Genomic DNA, 18,837 nt, shown 5'->3' on the forward strand with positions numbered 1-18,837 from the left:
CACTCGGCACGGCCACACCCTGCTGCAGACCGGGCTCGTCTCTCTGTACGCGTCTGCCTGCGCATCAACACAACACGACCTTTTATATTTTTTTTTTTCCTCTCTACCGCCATCCCTTCTTCTCGCGTTTTACTCGTTGTTGCAGCAGCGGCGCCACACCTACACATCCACAGCCCCAGCCGAGCCGGCCTCACCTCAGGGCCCGCCGCCAGCGTCTCCTCCTCGGGCACAGGTGCGGTGCTGTGGCCGCCCATCCAACCGCATTGCTGGCCGTCCAGCCACCAGGCGTTCCCACTGCCGCGAGCCACGCCGCGCACCGACCCTGCTGCAGAAAACGAAGCATAGCCAGAGACCGACCGATACACAAAGCAAGCCGTCGCCTCGCCTCTTGTCCTTCCTGCCTTCCTTCCGCCCCCGCCCTTCTCACACCACCGCCTCTCCACTTTCGCCCCCCCCCCCCCCCCCTCCTTTTTTTTTTTTTTTTTTTTTCTTCTTTCTTTCTTTCTTTGGCCCTCTCTCCTTCCCGCCATGGCGGTTACGGCACCGCCTGCAGCGGCAGATTTTTTGCGCCCACACGCCTACTCCTACCACCATTAACCTTGCCCTGCCCTGCCCATCAACGTCGCAGTCGAACCGACGCTTGCCAACACACTGCCCACGTTCCTTTCTCTTTTCGGCCTACGCCCATTACGCGCCGCCGCCACAGCACCTTCCCTTCCCACAACACACCGACGTCATCACACGCACCCAAAACAGGGGCCACGACCGTGTTCCTCGCCCACTCCCATCCCGCACGGTACGCACATTCCCAACTACTACCGCGCACCCTCCCTTTCCAATCTGTGTGTCTCTGTGTCTGTGTCCTGTCCGCGCGTGACGCCTCTCAACATCCGCCGTCCCCCGTCCCCCGTCCCGTTTTCGCCCCCATGCCGTCGTCGCGCCGCCTCCTCCCCGTCCACCGCCGCCCCTGTCCGCCCCGCACCACACCATACACCGCTGCTTGTCCCGGCCGTTGCCACCAAAGGCGCCGACCGCAAACGCGCCACGCCGCAGCCCCCGTGCGTCTCGCGCTCGCTTGCATCTCCGTGCCGACGCTGCCTCTCTTCCCACTCGCACTCGACCTCGACAACACAGTCTTTGGCTCCGCCACTGCGTGTTCCGGTGGTACGCACGCTGCAACACGTATGTATTCATTACCAGAGCGATGGCGAGGCATGACAGCATCTCTGTCTGACCAGAGAGTTCTTTATCGCTGCTAGTCGGCGCTTGGACCGCGCCAGACGACAGTAGTGGCACGCACCGGGTCGCCAGGAACAGTTGTTATATATATTGTAGCGCGAGTCGGGAGAGGTAGTAGTCGGTCGACAGTAGTAGCGGGTGGACGGTTGTACTGAGCGGGCGTCGGCGGCGTGCTCTGCTCGTCTCGCGACTCTGGTCACGGTTCGGGACGATGTATAGTATATTGTGTTATAATCAAAAAGGTGGTGTGACGCTGCATTGCGCAAATCTGATAACGTATGTTCATTGTACTTATTTTGTTCAACAACAAAAGCCCCACTATTACTGTTTTTCTAAAGTAACTTTTGTCTCTTAACGAAAAACATTCACTTTTTAAAGACTACGTCCTATGGCATTTCCCTCCAAGGAGTGCAATTAATTACCAGCCAGCACTCATTCATTGCACACAGCTGTGTAAGGGGTATCTACAATTGAGGAGCGGATATAAATGCAATTTTTTTTTGTTTTTTTTTCTTTTGTGTGTGTGTTGTAACCTCCCAGCAAAATTTAAAATAATGGACAATGTTATTTACGGATGCTAATGGACATTGCGCTAATTGTAACCTCGCCCACAATGAGAGGTATTGAAAATGGCAACAAAAATGTGAAATTCGCAATCTGACTCAAATATAAAGTCTTCACACAACATTTAAAAAAGTCCGTTCAGTGACAAGAAACTTCAATTAAACCGAAATATCGGTCTTTGGCCCTGTGCAAAACAATCAGAATTAAAGTCTTACCTCCGAATAAATGGATGTCACATTTCTGCTCTGGTTGTTGCGCAGCGCTTGGAGGAACTGCATTGCAAATAATAATATTCTCTCTTTTTTTTTGTGATTTTAGTGACATTTTTCTTCAAAGAAGTGGAATGAAATGTGAAGTGCAACGAACTCTTTAGTTCAATAAAAAATTAAATGTTTGAAAAATGCTTTTGAAATAAAAATTATTATTGGGGAACTTGTTGGAGAATAATTACAATAAATACAATTTTTCATTATCTAATGATTATATTAATTAACAGTATACCTTATTCACCATCTTGACCAGTGTTGCCGACCGCCTACATCACAACAACCGCACTCGGCTGCTACTACTGACCGACCGCTCTGCATGACGACTATTAGCGTACTGCACGCGACGACTACTGACTGACTGACTGACTGACTGAGAACCGCTCGCAACACTCGCGCAGTCCAGCGCAAACTCTCTGGTCACAGATGCTACAATGTCTCGCCATCGCTACTATGTTACATACGTGTTTCAGTGTCTTTTTCATTGGGGTAACGATCTTTGGCTCTTTTTATTCTGAATACAGGGCCAAAGGTCAACGCTGCTGCCCTTATACAATTTATCAGGTTTCATTATGTCTGTTGCAATGTTACATACGGTTCACTCTTTCATTAATATTATCGTTGGGTTTGTTTTGTAGGGACGTTAACATTCTGGCACATTTTTATTATCATCGGACTCTCTGCTATTTGTGCAGGGAGGTTATGCCTGGGTCCATTTCCATTTCCATTTACATTTTAATATTGATAGACTTTTTGTTTTCTTTTTTGTTTCTTGTTGTTTTTCCTTCTTTTTTTTTGTTTTGTTTTTCCCGCTCTCACCACCACCGCCGCATCACGCCTTCCGTTTTCTTGGTTTCTTTTCTGTTCTTCAACTGCTTCAACATCACCGCGCCCCATTTCCACACCACAGCCATCAGCCTCCAAGACGGGCGGGCGCAGTGTGCCATTTCCGGCGCACAAGCACACCCGTACGGTACTCTCCTCGCCCCCACGCCACCAACAACACAGCGACCACGCGGCTTTCAGGCATGGCACGGCATGGCACGGCACGGCACGGCACGGCACCGGCGAAATGCGCCGCCCCCGCCCCTCCGCGCATCCGTCCGTCTCGCCACGTTCACTGACAGCCGCGTCTGCGGCTACACCACGACAACCACAACACAACACCGCTCCCCTCCCTGGCAACTCACATTGTTTTTCTCCTCCTCTTTTGCACAAACCACAACGCCGAGCACAGGCGCAAGCCACCCACACCCCGCGCCCCTCCCCGTCCCGTCTTTGGCCGCCGCTCCTCGTTTCCTCGTTTGCCCCCTCCCATCTCCCGAAATGCCATGCCAGCAGCGTTACGCATGCCCCTCCCCTGTCCACACAACACTACCGCCTAACGAACAGCCACATCCAGGGCACGCCCACCTCCAAACACTGCCAATTCACGGACGCACGCACACACACACACACACACACACACACACACACACACTCACTTTCTCGACACCTTTCTGTACGGAGGGTGCGTCATCTCGACCGTGACAGAGTGACGGCAACTATCGACGATCCATTTCCCCCCACTGGTAAAACATGTCCACTAACACCTACATACATCATTCAAGTACACAGACAATAGCATACACACAATGGGAGGGCACACGAACATGGACGGCACGGCACTGTCATACACTCTTCCTCAGAACCATATCAACAAACGTTACGTACATCCGGGAAAGCGAAAGCGAACGCGAAAGCGAAAGCGAAAGCAAAAGCAAAGGCAAAGCCCAATGCAGCCGTCAAAGGTAACGTTCACCACGGCAGACACTTGCAGCCGCGCCGCCGTTAAACGCATTTCAGTGCGGCTCCAATACGCCTCCGACACGGGAACGTTCCGTTGCTCTACGAATGCGTTTCTCCCCTTTTTCCCTTCCTCTCTCTTTTGCCCCCCCTCCTTGCACTCTTGCCTCATTCCTCACGTTCTGCCCAGACATTCCGACCGATCAAAGTCAACCTTTCGTTACCGTTCTCAGCGCGACGGTGTACAACAGTATGACGGGTGTGCCCAAGACTTCGGGTTCAGTTGCGTGACGCCGGTCTATCGCGCCGATCGACAGTTACTCAGGGGGCGACGGATCGGACCACGTCACCGACACACAAAACACTTTCAAACAAACAAATACATACCGGATGGACACAGACAAACACGTGTACAGACATTCGCCAAACAAACGACCGCCGCCGCCGCCGTCGTCGTCTAGCGTGCATCTTGAATGACGACATCGGTGTGCGTGCGTCGTACGCAATCAGTCAGACACGGCTATCAAACATCAGAGTCGAATGGTACATCATCGTGCGTGTCGCCGTACACGTACAGTACAATACAACAACAATGCGTCTTAATGGCACGTTCATTTCAACGTCACTCACACACCTCCACGCTGCAGTTACGTCGCACCATTGTCAAACTCGGCGTACAGCAAAGGGAATAGTGGGCGGCAAAAAAAACCAAACAAAAACACTTCACATTTCACCCTCGCCATGTATGATGTGCAAAAAAAACAAACCCGCAAACGGCCGTCGTTACGGTGACACAAAAGTCGCCGATCGCACTGTCCCCCCTCGCAGACGGGTAACACACACACCCCAACAACACCAATGGGTCAAAAACCACGCCAACGAGGCGTGCCACCATTCCACGCCACGGCGACCAACCTCGTGGCCGTACCCCGCGCAACACGCTTTGACGCGCCCCCCCACCCACAATCAAAATGCACACATACATCACAGCCGTCCACACAAACAACAACAACAATTCCGCCCTTCCCGCAAAAGGCAAGTTGGTGGCCCTGAAAAGGGCCGTTTTGCCGCTCTCGCAACGGAGGAGCCTTCTCCATCCTTCCTTCCATTCCAGAGCCACCTCCTTACTTGGAGCTCGTGTACTTGGTCACCGCCTTCGTGCCCTCGCTCACGGCGTGCTTGGCCAGCTCGCCAGGCAGCAACAGCCGCACAGCGGTCTGGATCTCGCGGGACGTGATGGTCGAGCGCTTGTTGTAGTGCGCCAGGCGAGAAGCCTCGGCCGCAATGCGCTCGAAAATGTCGTTCACGAAGCTGTTCATGATGCTCATCGCCTTCGACGAGATGCCCGTGTCAGGGTGCACCTGCTTCAGCACCTTGTAGATGTAGATGGCATAGCTCTCCTTCCTCTTGCGCTTCTTCTTCTTGTCGCCCTTCGAAATGTTCTTCTGCGCCTTGCCAGCCTTCTTGGCGGCCTTCCCGCTAGTCTTGGGCGGCATCTCGAACCAACGTACGGCAGCAGCAACACCAGTAGCAAGCGCTCCGCTCTAGTCAGCGTCTCCCCACACAGTGGCACCCGCCGCCAGCCGCCGCCGCACCTTTACCAGCTCGCCCTGTTGCGGCCGCCGACCAATGGGGCGCGCGCGCAACCGGCCGCCGCACCCGAGCCCATAAAGCACCCCCACCCCGGCTGCGCCGGCACGCACTCCGCTGCTCGACTCGCTGCCGCTCGCACCGGTCGTTTTCGTTTCCGTTTCGTGTGCACCGTCGCTAGCCCATCGCCATGTCCGGACGCGGAAAGGGAGGCAAAGTCAAGGGCAAGTCAAAGTCCCGCTCAAGCAGGGCTGGGCTCCAGTTCCCGGTCGGCAGAATCCACCGCCTCCTGCGCAAGGGAAACTACGCAGAGCGCGTCGGCGCCGGGGCGCCCGTCTACCTCGCCGCCGTCATGGAGTACCTCGCGGCTGAGGTGCTCGAGCTGGCCGGAAACGCGGCCCGCGACAACAAGAAGACGCGCATCATCCCGCGCCACCTGCAGCTTGCCATCCGCAACGACGAGGAGCTCAACAAGCTCCTGTCGGGCGTCACCATCGCACAGGGTGGTGTCCTGCCCAACATCCAGGCCGTCCTGCTGCCAAAGAAGACCGAGAAGAAGGCCTAAAGGAGGCCAGGCAATCGCAGCGCCGCGTGCTCCCCTGCACGCAACGCGCTTTGCCGGCTCGGCCCACAACAATCGGCCCTTTTCAGGGCCACCACACAAACCTACGTCCAAAGCAAAATTGCAGTCGTCCTCGCCGCACCTTGTTTTGTTTTAACTTTGCACTGTCACAGCACAGCCGCCGCCGGCGCACGTCCGCCATCTTGTCGCCCACACAGCCCGTGTGGCCCAACACACACACACACACACACACACATTTTGCACGGTCGCAGTCGCCTTCCAAACCGACAACGGCAGCAATAATGACCATTGTTAAAGGGAGGCGTGTCGACACACCGCCCTCCACTCCCGCGCGCAACGGCCGTCGACACGAACGAAACAGCTGATCCGGCCGCCTATGCCCACACGCCTTGCCTCGGAAACCCCAACGCCGCCGCAAACAAACACACAGAGCCAAACCACGCAAGCAAATAATCACCGCCTCTCGCACAACAACACACAGCCCGCCATCTCCGTCGCGATCGATACAAAGACACACAAACGAAGCAGCTCCACACACAGCCAGCCACATGACACGTTTCCTTTCCTTCTCCCCTCCCAGTCACATCACGTCGCTCAAACGGAAAGAAAGAAAGAAACAAACAAACAACACAGCGCACACACGCAGCAACAACACAGACTCTTTCGCACTTTTCAACTTCCGAACAGTGTGGTGGCCCTGAAAAGGGCCGTTTTCTAGTCTCTCCCACCCACAAGCACGGCCGCGGGAAGGCCAGCGCCCGCTGCGACGCAGCCTAACCGCCGAAACCGTACAGGGTGCGCCCCTGCCTCTTCAGGGCGTACACCACGTCCATGGCCGTCACAGTCTTGCGCTTGGCGTGCTCAGTGTACGTCACCGCGTCGCGGATCACGTTCTCCAGGAACACCTTCAGCACCCCGCGGGTCTCCTCGTAGATCAGACCAGAGATGCGCTTCACGCCGCCCCTGCGAGCCAGGCGGCGGATGGCGGGCTTCGTGATGCCCTGGATGTTGTCGCGCAACACCTTGCGGTGCCGCTTGGCGCCACCCTTGCCGAGCCCCTTTCCTCCCTTGCCGCGGCCTGTCATCCTTCCTTCCTCGGGCAAAGCAAAACGTGCACAAACAGCGGCTGCAGCGGCTGGCGAGTCGGCTACGGTCTGCGCCCAGCGCGCCCGCCGCCCCCCTATATAGACTCTGGCCCGCCCTCCCCCCACCACGCGCAACCGAGGGCATATAAGCGCAGCACGGAGGCGCGCGGGCCCGTTGTCAAGGCAGCACCGGACGCCGCGCCACACCTAACCTCCACGCACGCCGCTCCGCTACCGCTACCGCCATGGCCCGCACAAAGCAAACGGCCCGCAAGTCCACCGGCGGAAAGGCGCCGCGCAAACAGCTCGCCACCAAGGCGGCGAGGAAGAGCGCGCCCGCCACCGGAGGCGTCAAGAAGCCCCACCGCTACAGGCCGGGCACCGTCTCCCTGCGAGAAATCAGGCGCTACCAGAAGAGCACAGAGCTGCTCATCCGCAAGCTGCCATTCCAGCGCCTAGTGCGCGAGATCGCCCAGGACTTCAAGACCGACCTGCGCTTCCAGAGCTCCGCAGTCATGGCCCTGCAGGAGGCCAGCGAGGCCTACCTCGTCGGCCTCTTCGAAGACACCAACCTGTGCGCAATCCACGCCAAGCGCGTCACCATCATGCCCAAGGACATCCAGCTCGCGCGCCGCATCCGCGGCGAGCGCGCCTAAACCGCGCCGCGGCACCGCACCGCACAAACAAAAACGGCCCTTTTCAGGGCCACTAACATCTCTCCGTCGCGAGCAAACTTTGTCGGTCGCCTGCCTCTCGCCCCGCAACCCAAAAACAAAAACCACCACTTCCCGTCCGTCCGCCACACCCGCTCACTCTGCCTGCCTGCTAGCAGCGCGCAACAATCACACATCATCCCTCCCCGGCGCTCAAAGCGCACAATACCCAACGGCCGACGTCACACCGCACGGGTGGCTGGCCGGCCGCCGCTTTCGTTTCGAAAACAAAAAAAACCCGCACTCCACTCCGACGCGCTCGCTCGCTCTACACGCCACCGAAATCCCCGCCGACTCCTTCCGCATCTCAACGTGCCCCCCGTTGCAAAACATAACACACACACACACACAAAGGAACAAAACAAAGACCAGACACGACTCGACAAGACAGACATCCGAGAAGAACGAACGCAGGCAAGCCAACCAACGTATTCAAACTAAACAACGTGACAGAAAACCAACCGTCGGCCGCCGCCACAAACACGGCGACAATCAACCACGACAACAACAACAACAACAACAACAACAACACCGCTTACCGCTACCGCCGCCCACACCCGCCACCGACCCCCGCAATCCAACCACCACGGCACGCAAACAGCATCCCCACGGGCATACAGACAGACACCCACACCAAACGCAACACGACAATCAAAACCTTCCCCGACGTGCTTTGATGGCCCTGAGAAGGGCCGTTTTTTTTGGGCCGCGCGTCTCTTGCGCGCCACTAGACGACGACGGGGGGTGGGGACGACGGAGTCAAGCGCCAAACCCTTCCTTTCCCCCATCTCTTTCTCCTCTACTCTACTTCTTCTTCTTGGGCGAAGCCTTCGCCTTAGACGGCGTCGTCGCCTTCTTCGGGCGCGGCGCCTTCGGCTTCTTCGTCGGAACCTTGGCGGCCTTCTTCGCCTTCGACGGCGACTTGGCCTTGGCCGGCTTGGCCGCAGCCGCCTTCTTCGCACCCGCGGGAGCGGCCGACGCCGCAGACGCCTTCTTGGCGGCGCCCGCCTTCCGACCGGTCGCCGCCTTCACGCCACCAGCCTTCTTTGCGCCGGCCGCACGGGCGCCCTTCTTCTCCTTGCTGGCCGGAGCGGCGCGCTTCTTCTTGGCACCGCCAGCACGAGCCTTGCCGCCCTCGGCCGCCCCCCCGCCGCCGGCGCCGGCAAGCTTGAACGAGCCGGACGCGCCCTTCCCCTTCGTCTGCACCAGCTCGCCCGCCACGACGGCCGACTTGAGGTACTTCTTGATAAACGGCGCCAGCTTCTCCGCGTCCAGCTTGTAGTGCGCGGCTATGTACTTCTTGATCGCCTGCAGCGACGACCCGCCGCGCTCCTTCAGACTCTTGATGGCGGCCGTCACCATCTCAGAGGTGCGCGGGTGCGCAGGCTTGGCGCGCGGCTTCTTCGCAGACGACGCAGACTTGGCCTTCTTCGTAGTGCCGGTGGCGGCGGGTGCCGCAGCAGTCTCGTTCGTAGCCGCCTGATCTGCCATTTCGACGACGCGCGTAACACACAGCGAGAGCGAGCGGGACGGCAGGCACGCAAGCACAGCACAGCAGCAGAGCAGAGAATCACAAGGCCCAGCCAGTGTCGCGGGCGGGCGCGGACGGCCGAGAGAGCGGCCGCCACTCTGCGCGCCGCCGCGCCGCGCCTCCCGCGCTTGCTACCGCCCAACGTCCGACAGCCTGTGCGGAGCAGCCCCAAACCTGCGCCACAACCGCCCGCGCCTTTCAAACCACCGAGGATGGGGCTACACACAGCCACACCACAGTCGCCAACCAGTCGCCACGGCAGCGCCGCAAACCACGGCCAAACTGCAGCTACCGCGCGCTACAGCCTGGGTCGGCCCGCCGAGAATCGCCGCCCCCGCCCAAATGCCGCCCCCACAGCCCCAGCCGACGACCCGCCACAATGGCCAAACCTTCGGCAAAACTCCCACACCGTCGCCGCGGCAGCCCGGCCAGCGCGGCCGGCGCCACAGCCACACAAGCCGAGGCGTGCGGCGATGACGGCCGTGCAAACGCGCCTCCGCCGCCCCATCGCCTTCCGTCGCCCTCCCGCCGTTTCCCGATCGGCCCGCAGCCGTCGGGCCACATCGCGCGCCGTCCTCCTCCTCTCGCCCGCCAACATTCACAGCCGTTTCTCAACAATTGCCCGCCGCAAACGGACGCCGCCTGCGCAACAGGCGCCGCCGCCCCTCGCCGCTTCCGACCCAACCCCTCGACCGAGGCAAACCGCAATCCGAATCTACAGACCAACCCAATCTGCCGTCAAGCACACACGACAGCCGACCTTACACGTTACGCGTTACACATTACGTTTACACGTCTACGTTAGGTTAGGTTAGGTTAGGTGGACGTGGGTTAGGTTAAGGGGACTTGGGTTAGGTTAAGCGTCAAACTTAGGTTAAGCATTCAAACACGTCAGGCGTCAGAGGTTAGGTTAGGTTAGGTTAGGTTAGGTTACACGTTAGGTTAAGGGGTCAGTGCTAGGTTAAGAAGCGTCAAACGTAGGTTAAAAAAGCGTTCAAACGTGAGGCGTGAGCCGGACAGCTTACCTTACGTAGACGTTAGGGGCTCACAGGCTGAGCTCACCTCGCCACACCACAGGTTAGGTTCGGTTCGCTCGGCTCAGCGTAAAGCGCCGAGGTCAGGGTTACGTTCGTTCACCTTCGGGCGCCACACTTTCGGTTGAAAGGTCGCGACGGGACGACGTCGGCAGGCACGCCGCAAACGAACAAAAACGTACAGACGACGTCGGAAACCGCCGACAGACGGGGGAGCAGCACGACCACGACCAGACACCGAGCGCGAACGAGACACACGCGAACCACCCCCACCGGCCAAAGGGCACCACACAACAACCCAGAGCACCACGTGTCGACACCAGAGCAACCCGCCGCTCACGCGACATGGGCTGGCACCGAAGGGCAACCGCCCGCAACTGCGCTTTCCGCGCCGGCCCGGATGCACGTCGTGCTACAACAACACCACTACCGTACACAGCCGCTGTTCACAACATCACTATCAATGGCGCGCCCGCGGCTCGCCGCCGTCGCAGTCGCAGCCCCAACGCCAGCACTTTTGCACCACCATTCACACGCACCGCAACACAGCTCGCCGACACAGCCGAACAAAACAAACACCACACAACAACAGCAACAACGCCGCCGCCTCTACTTGTGCCGGCGACCCACCCCGCCGATGGCGCACCTTTCGCCAGCCGGCAATCGACACACACGCACCCACCCACCGGGGCCCAGTGCAAAAAAAAACACACAAAAACAAAAAAACCAAACAACACAAACGACACGGGAAGCGCACACCGCCACTTCGCGCGCACGCCACCAACCAGTCGTCGTCTCAAAATAACAAACACAAACAAAATAAACTAACAACTAGGGCAACACAAAACAAAAACGCCTCGCACGAACCGCCCACAAAAAGGACAAGCACACGCACAGCCTCTGCTGACGACCACGACGCAGCGGCACGCTGCTCCTGTCCCGCGCCCCGCGCCCCACTCGATTCACAACTCACGCGACACCGTCAACGACGGGCTCGCTTCCCGCAACCTACCACCTTTCCGCCACGACGCACAGCCCCAGCCAGCCCCACCCGACGACGCCCGTGGCAACGACTGCACTTTCACCACCGCCTCCCCCTTCCCCCCCCCCAAAACACACACACACACACACACACAGCCAGCCAAAAACGCACTCGCGACCCACACATGCACGTGCATCGGCACACGCCAACCAGTCAACGTCGACAACCACACGCAAGGCTCGAAACGAAACCGGCGTCCTTCCACGTTGCCATCACGCTACGCGACACAAGACACAAGGAACCAACACAACAGCCGGCCCCACTAATTCCCACTCTCACGCCGCAAAAAGCACACCGAAACCGCCAAACGCACGCACATTCCCCTTCGCACTGACACCACCGACCGGCTCGCTACCACACACCTCTCGGCAGCCGTTTCACGCCAATTCGCCACACAGTCGACAAGCGCCCGCCCTGTACGGCACACGCAACGACGCAGCGCAGCAAAGGGCGCCCGCAACACATACCTCTCCGCCGCCCGACGCGCCAACCGCCACACCACACCGCCAGCCACTCGCAAATTGTGCACTGCCACCAGCCACACGTCCAACACGCCGCGCCGCCTCCGGCCACCCGCCAGGGGGCGCTCACGTCCGCGACAACAGCGCGGCCCGCCGGGCCGGGCCGAACCGAACCGAACCGAGCCGCCGCTGCTCTGCACTCGGCACGGCCACACCCTGCTGCAGACCGGGCTCGTCTCTCTGTACGCGTCTGCCTGCGCATCAACACAACACGACCTTTTATATTTTTTTTTTTCCTCTCTACCGCCATCCCTTCTTCTCGCGTTTTACTCGTTGTTGCAGCAGCGGCGCCACACCTACACATCCACAGCCCCAGCCGAGCCGGCCTCACCTCAGGGCCCGCCGCCAGCGTCTCCTCCTCGGGCACAGGTGCGGTGCTGTGGCCGCCCATCCAACCGCATTGCTGGCCGTCCAGCCACCAGGCGTTCCCACTGCCGCGAGCCACGCCGCGCACCGACCCTGCTGCAGAAAACGAAGCATAGCCAGAGACCGACCGATACACAAAGCAAGCCGTCGCCTCGCCTCTTGTCCTTCCTGCCTTCCTTCCGCCCCCGCCCTTCTCACACCACCGCCTCTCCACTTTCGCCCCCCCCCCCCCCCTCCTTTTTTTTTTTTTTTTTTTTTTCTTCTTTCTTTCTTTCTTTGGCCCTCTCTCCTTCCCGCCATGGCGGTTACGGCACCGCCTGCAGCGGCAGATTTTTTGCGCCCACACGCCTACTCCTACCACCATTAACCTTGCCCTGCCCTGCCCATCAACGTCGCAGTCGAACCGACGCTTGCCAACACACTGCCCACGTTCCTTTCTCTTTTCGGCCTACGCCCATTACGCGCCGCCGCCACAGCACCTTCCCTTCCCACAACACACCGACGTCATCACACGCACCCAAAACAGGGGCCACGACCGTGTTCCTCGCCCACTCCCATCCCGCACGGTACGCACATTCCCAACTACTACCGCGCACCCTCCCTTTCCAATCTGTGTGTCTCTGTGTCTGTGTCCTGTCCGCGCGTGACGCCTCTCAACATCCGCCGTCCCCCGTCCCCCGTCCCGTTTTCGCCCCCATGCCGTCGTCGCGCCGCCTCCTCCCCGTCCACCGCCGCCCCTGTCCGCCCCGCACCACACCATACACCGCTGCTTGTCCCGGCCGTTGCCACCAAAGGCGCCGACCGCAAACGCGCCACGCCGCAGCCCCCGTGCGTCTCGCGCTCGCTTGCATCTCCGTGCCGACGCTGCCTCTCTTCCCACTCGCACTCGACCTCGACAACACAGTCTTTGGCTCCGCCACTGCGTGTTCCGGTGGTACGCACGCTGCAACACGTATGTATTCATTACCAGAGCGATGGCGAGGCATGACAGCATCTCTGTCTGACCAGAGAGTTCTTTATCGCTGCTAGTCGGCGCTTGGACCGCGCCAGACGACAGTAGTGGCACGCACCGGGTCGCCAGGAACAGTTGTTATATATATTGTAGCGCGAGTCGGGAGAGGTAGTAGTCGGTCGACAGTAGTAGCGGGTGGACGGTTGTACTGAGCGGGCGTCGGCGGCGTGCTCTGCTCGTCTCGCGACTCTGGTCACGGTTCGGGACGATGTATAGTATATTGTGTTATAATCAAAAAGGTGGTGTGACGCTGCATTGCGCAAATCTGATAACGTATGTTCATTGTACTTATTTTGTTCAACAACAAAAGCCCCACTATTACTGTTTTTCTAAAGTAACTTTTGTCTCTTAACGAAAAACATTCACTTTTTAAAGACTACGTCCTATGGCATTTCCCTCCAAGGAGTGCAATTAATTACCAGCCAGCACTCATTCATTGCACACAGCTGTGTAAGGGGTATCTACAATTGAGGAGCGGATATAAATGCAATTTTTTTTTTGTTTTTTTTTCTTTTGTGTGTGTGTTGTAACCTCCCAGCAAAATTTAAAATAATGGACAATGTTATTTACGGATGCTAATGGACATTGCGCTAATTGTAACCTCGCCCACAATGAGAGGTATTGAAAATGGCAACAAAAATGTGAAATTCGCAATCTGACTCAAATATAAAGTCTTCACACAACATTTAAAAAAGTCCGTTCAGTGACAAGAAACTTCAATTAAACCGAAATATCGGTCTTTGGCCCTGTGCAAAACAATCAGAATTAAAGTCTTACCTCCGAATAAATGGATGTCACATTTCTGCTCTGGTTGTTGCGCAGCGCTTGGAGGAACTGCATTGCAAATAATAATATTCTCTCTTTTTTTTTGTGATTTTAGTGACATTTTTCTTCAAAGAAGTGGAATGAAATGTGAAGTGCAACGAACTCTTTAGTTCAATAAAAAATTAAATGTTTGAAAAATGCTTTTGAAATAAAAATTATTATTGGGGAACTTGTTGGAGAATAATTACAATAAATACAATTTTTCATTATCTAATGATTATATTAATTAACAGTATACCTTATTCACCATCTTGACCAGTGTTGCCGACCGCCTACATCACAACAACCGCACTCGGCTGCTACTACTGACCGACCGCTCTGCATGACGACTATTAGCGTACTGCACGCGACGACTACTGACTGACTGACTGACTGACTGAGAACCGCTCGCAACACTCGCGCAGTCCAGCGCAAACTCTCTGGTCACAGATGCTACAATGTCTCGCCATCGCTACTATGTTACATACGTGTTTCAGTGTCTTTTTCATTGGGGTAACGATCTTTGGCTCTTTTTATTCTGAATACAGGGCCAAAGGTCAACGCTGCTGCCCTTATACAATTTATCAGGTTTCATTATGTCTGTTGCAATGTTACATACGGTTCACTCTTTCATTAATATTATCGTTGGGTTTGTTTTGTAGGGACGTTAACATTCTGGCACATTTTTATTATCATCGGACTCTCTGCTATTTGTGCAGGGAGGTTATGCCTGGGTCCATTTCCATTTCCATTTACATTTTAATATTGATAGACTTTTTGTTTTCTTTTTTGTTTCTTGTTGTTTTTCCTTCTTTTTTTTTGTTTTGTTTTTCCCGCTCTCACCACCACCGCCGCATCACGCCTTCCGTTTTCTTGGTTTCTTTTCTGTTCTTCAACTGCTTCAACATCACCGCGCCCCATTTCCACACCACAGCCATCAGCCTCCAAGACGGGCGGGCGCAGTGTGCCATTTCCGGCGCACAAGCACACCCGTACGGTACTCTCCTCGCCCCCACGCCACCAACAACACAGCGACCACGCGGCTTTCAGGCATGGCACGGCATGGCACGGCACGGCACGGCACGGCACCGGCGAAATGCGCCGCCCCCGCCCCTCCGCGCATCCGTCCGTCTCGCCACGTTCACTGACAGCCGCGTCTGCGGCTACACCACGACAACCACAACACAACACCGCTCCCCTCCCTGGCAACTCACATTGTTTTTCTCCTCCTCTTTTGCACAAACCACAACGCCGAGCACAGGCGCAAGCCACCCACACCCCGCGCCCCTCCCCGTCCCGTCTTTGGCCGCCGCTCCTCGTTTCCTCGTTTGCCCCCTCCCATCTCCCGAAATGCCATGCCAGCAGCGTTACGCATGCCCCTCCCCTGTCCACACAACACTACCGCCTAACGAACAGCCACATCCAGGGCACGCCCACCTCCAAACACTGCCAATTCACGGACGCACGCACACACACACACACACACACACACACACACACACACTCACTTTCTCGACACCTTTCTGTACGGAGGGTGCGTCATCTCGACCGTGACAGAGTGACGGCAACTATCGACGATCCATTTCCCCCCACTGGTAAAACATGTCCACTAACACCTACATACATCATTCAAGTACACAGACAATAGCATACACACAATGGGAGGGCACACGAACATGGACGGCACGGCACTGTCATACACTCTTCCTCAGAACCATATCAACAAACGTTACGTACATCCGGGAAAGCGAAAGCGAACGCGAAAGCGAAAGCGAAAGCAAAAGCAAAGGCAAAGCCCAATGCAGCCGTCAAAGGTAACGTTCACCACGGCAGACACTTGCAGCCGCGCCGCCGTTAAACGCATTTCAGTGCGGCTCCAATACGCCTCCGACACGGGAACGTTCCGTTGCTCTACGAATGCGTTTCTCCCCTTTTTCCCTTCCTCTCTCTTTTGCCCCCCCTCCTTGCACTCTTGCCTCATTCCTCACGTTCTGCCCAGACATTCCGACCGATCAAAGTCAACCTTTCGTTACCGTTCTCAGCGCGACGGTGTACAACAGTATGACGGGTGTGCCCAAGACTTCGGGTTCAGTTGCGTGACGCCGGTCTATCGCGCCGATCGACAGTTACTCAGGGGGCGACGGATCGGACCACGTCACCGACACACAAAACACTTTCAAACAAACAAATACATACCGGATGGACACAGACAAACACGTGTACAGACATTCGCCAAACAAACGACCGCCGCCGCCGCCGTCGTCGTCTAGCGTGCATCTTGAATGACGACATCGGTGTGCGTGCGTCGTACGCAATCAGTCAGACACGGCTATCAAACATCAGAGTCGAATGGTACATCATCGTGCGTGTCGCCGTACACGTACAGTACAATACAACAACAATGCGTCTTAATGGCACGTTCATTTCAACGTCACTCACACACCTCCACGCTGCAGTTACGTCGCACCATTGTCAAACTCGGCGTACAGCAAAGGGAATAGTGGGCGGCAAAAAAAACCAAACAAAAACACTTCACATTTCACCCTCGCCATGTATGATGTGCAAAAAAAACAAACCCGCAAACGGCCGTCGTTACGGTGACACAAAAGTCGCCGATCGCACTGTCCCCCCTCGCAGACGGGTAACACACACACCCCAACAACACCAATGGGTCAAAAACCACGCCAACGAGGCGTGCCACCATTCCACGCCACGGCGACCAACCTCGTGGCCGTACCCCGCGCAACACGCTTTGACGCGCCCCCCCACCCACAATCAAAATGCACACATACATCACAGCCGTCCACACAAACAACAACAACAATTCCGCCCTTCCCGCAAAAGGCAAGTTGGTGGCCCTGAAAAGGGCCGTTTTGCCGCTCTCGCAACGGAGGAGCCTTCTCCATCCTTCCTTCCATTCCAGAGCCACCTCCTTACTTGGAGCTCGTGTACTTGGTCACCGCCTTCGTGCCCTCGCTCACGGCGTGCTTGGCCAGCTCGCCAGGCAGCAACAGCCGCACAGCGGTCTGGATCTCGCGGGACGTGATGGTCGAGCGCTTGTTGTAGTGCGCCAGGCGAGAAGCCTCGGCCGCAATGCGCTCGAAAATGTCGTTCACGAAGCTGTTCATGATGCTCATCGCCTTCGACGAGATGCCCGTGTCAGGGTGCACCTGCTTCAGCACCTTGTAGATGTAGATGGCATAGCTCTCCTTCCTCTTGCGCTTCTTCTTCTTGTCGCCCTTCGAAATGTTCTTCTGCGCCTTGCCAGCCTTCTTGGCGGCCTTCCCGCTAGTCTTGGGCGGCATCTCGAACCAACGTACGGCAGCAGCAACACCAGTAGCAAGCGCTCCGCTCTAGTCAGCGTCTCCCCACACAGTGGCACCCGCCGCCAGCCGCCGCCGCACCTTTACCAGCTCGCCCTGTTGCGGCCGCCGACCAATGGGGCGCGCGCGCAACCGGCCGCCGCACCCGAGCCCATAAAGCACCCCCACCCCGGCTGCGCCGGCACGCACTCCGCTGCTCGACTCGCTGCCGCTCGCACCGGTCGTTTTCGTTTCCGTTTCGTGTGCACCGTCGCTAGCCCATCGCCATGTCCGGACGCGGAAAGGGAGGCAAAGTCAAGGGCAAGTCAAAGTCCCGCTCAAGCAGGGCTGGGCTCCAGTTCCCGGTCGGCAGAATCCACCGCCTCCTGCGCAAGGGAAACTACGCAGAGCGCGTCGGCGCCGGGGCGCCCGTCTACCTCGCCGCCGTCATGGAGTACCTCGCGGCTGAGGTGCTCGAGCTGGCCGGAAACGCGGCCCGCGACAACAAGAAGACGCGCATCATCCCGCGCCACCTGCAGCTTGCCATCCGCAACGACGAGGAGCTCAACAAGCTCCTGTCGGGCGTCACCATCGCACAGGGTGGTGTCCTGCCCAACATCCAGGCCGTCCTGCTGCCAAAGAAGACCGAGAAGAAGGCCTAAAGGAGGCCAGGCAATCGCAGCGCCGCGTGCTCCCCTGCACGCAACGCGCTTTGCCGGCTCGGCCCACAACAATCGGCCCTTTTCAGGGCCACCACACAAACCTACGTCCAAAGCAAAATTGCAGTCGTCCTCGCCGCACCTTGTTTTGTTTTAACTTTGCACTGTCACAGCACAGCCGCCGCCGGCGCACGTCCGCCATCTTGTCGCCCACACAGCCCGTGTGGCCCAACACACACACACACACACACACACATTTTGCACGGTCGCAGTCGCCTTCCAAACCGACAACGGCAGCAATAATGACCATTGTTAAAGGGAGGCGTGTCGACACACCGCCCTCCACTCCCGCGCGCAACGGCCGTCGACACGAACGAAACAGCTGATCCGGCCGCCTATGCCCACACGCCTTGCCTCGGAAACCCCAACGCCGCCGCAAACAAACACACAGAGCCAAACCACGCAAGCAAATAATCACCGCCTCTCGCACAACAACACACAGCCCGCCATCTCCGTCGCGATCGATACAAAGACACACAAACGAAGCAGCTCCACACACAGCCAGCCACATGACACGTTTCCTTTCCTTCTCCCCTCCCAGTCACATCACGTCGCTCAAACGGAAAGAAAGAAAGAAACAAACAAACAACACAGCGCACACACGCAGCAACAACACAGACTCTTTCGCACTTTTCAACTTCCGAACAGTGTGGTGGCCCTGAAAAGGGCCGTTTTCTAGTC

Source organism: Schistocerca americana, unplaced genomic scaffold (assembly GCF_021461395.2).
Source record: "Schistocerca americana isolate TAMUIC-IGC-003095 unplaced genomic scaffold, iqSchAmer2.1 HiC_scaffold_987, whole genome shotgun sequence".
Classification (NCBI taxonomy): domain Eukaryota; kingdom Metazoa; phylum Arthropoda; class Insecta; order Orthoptera; family Acrididae; genus Schistocerca; species Schistocerca americana.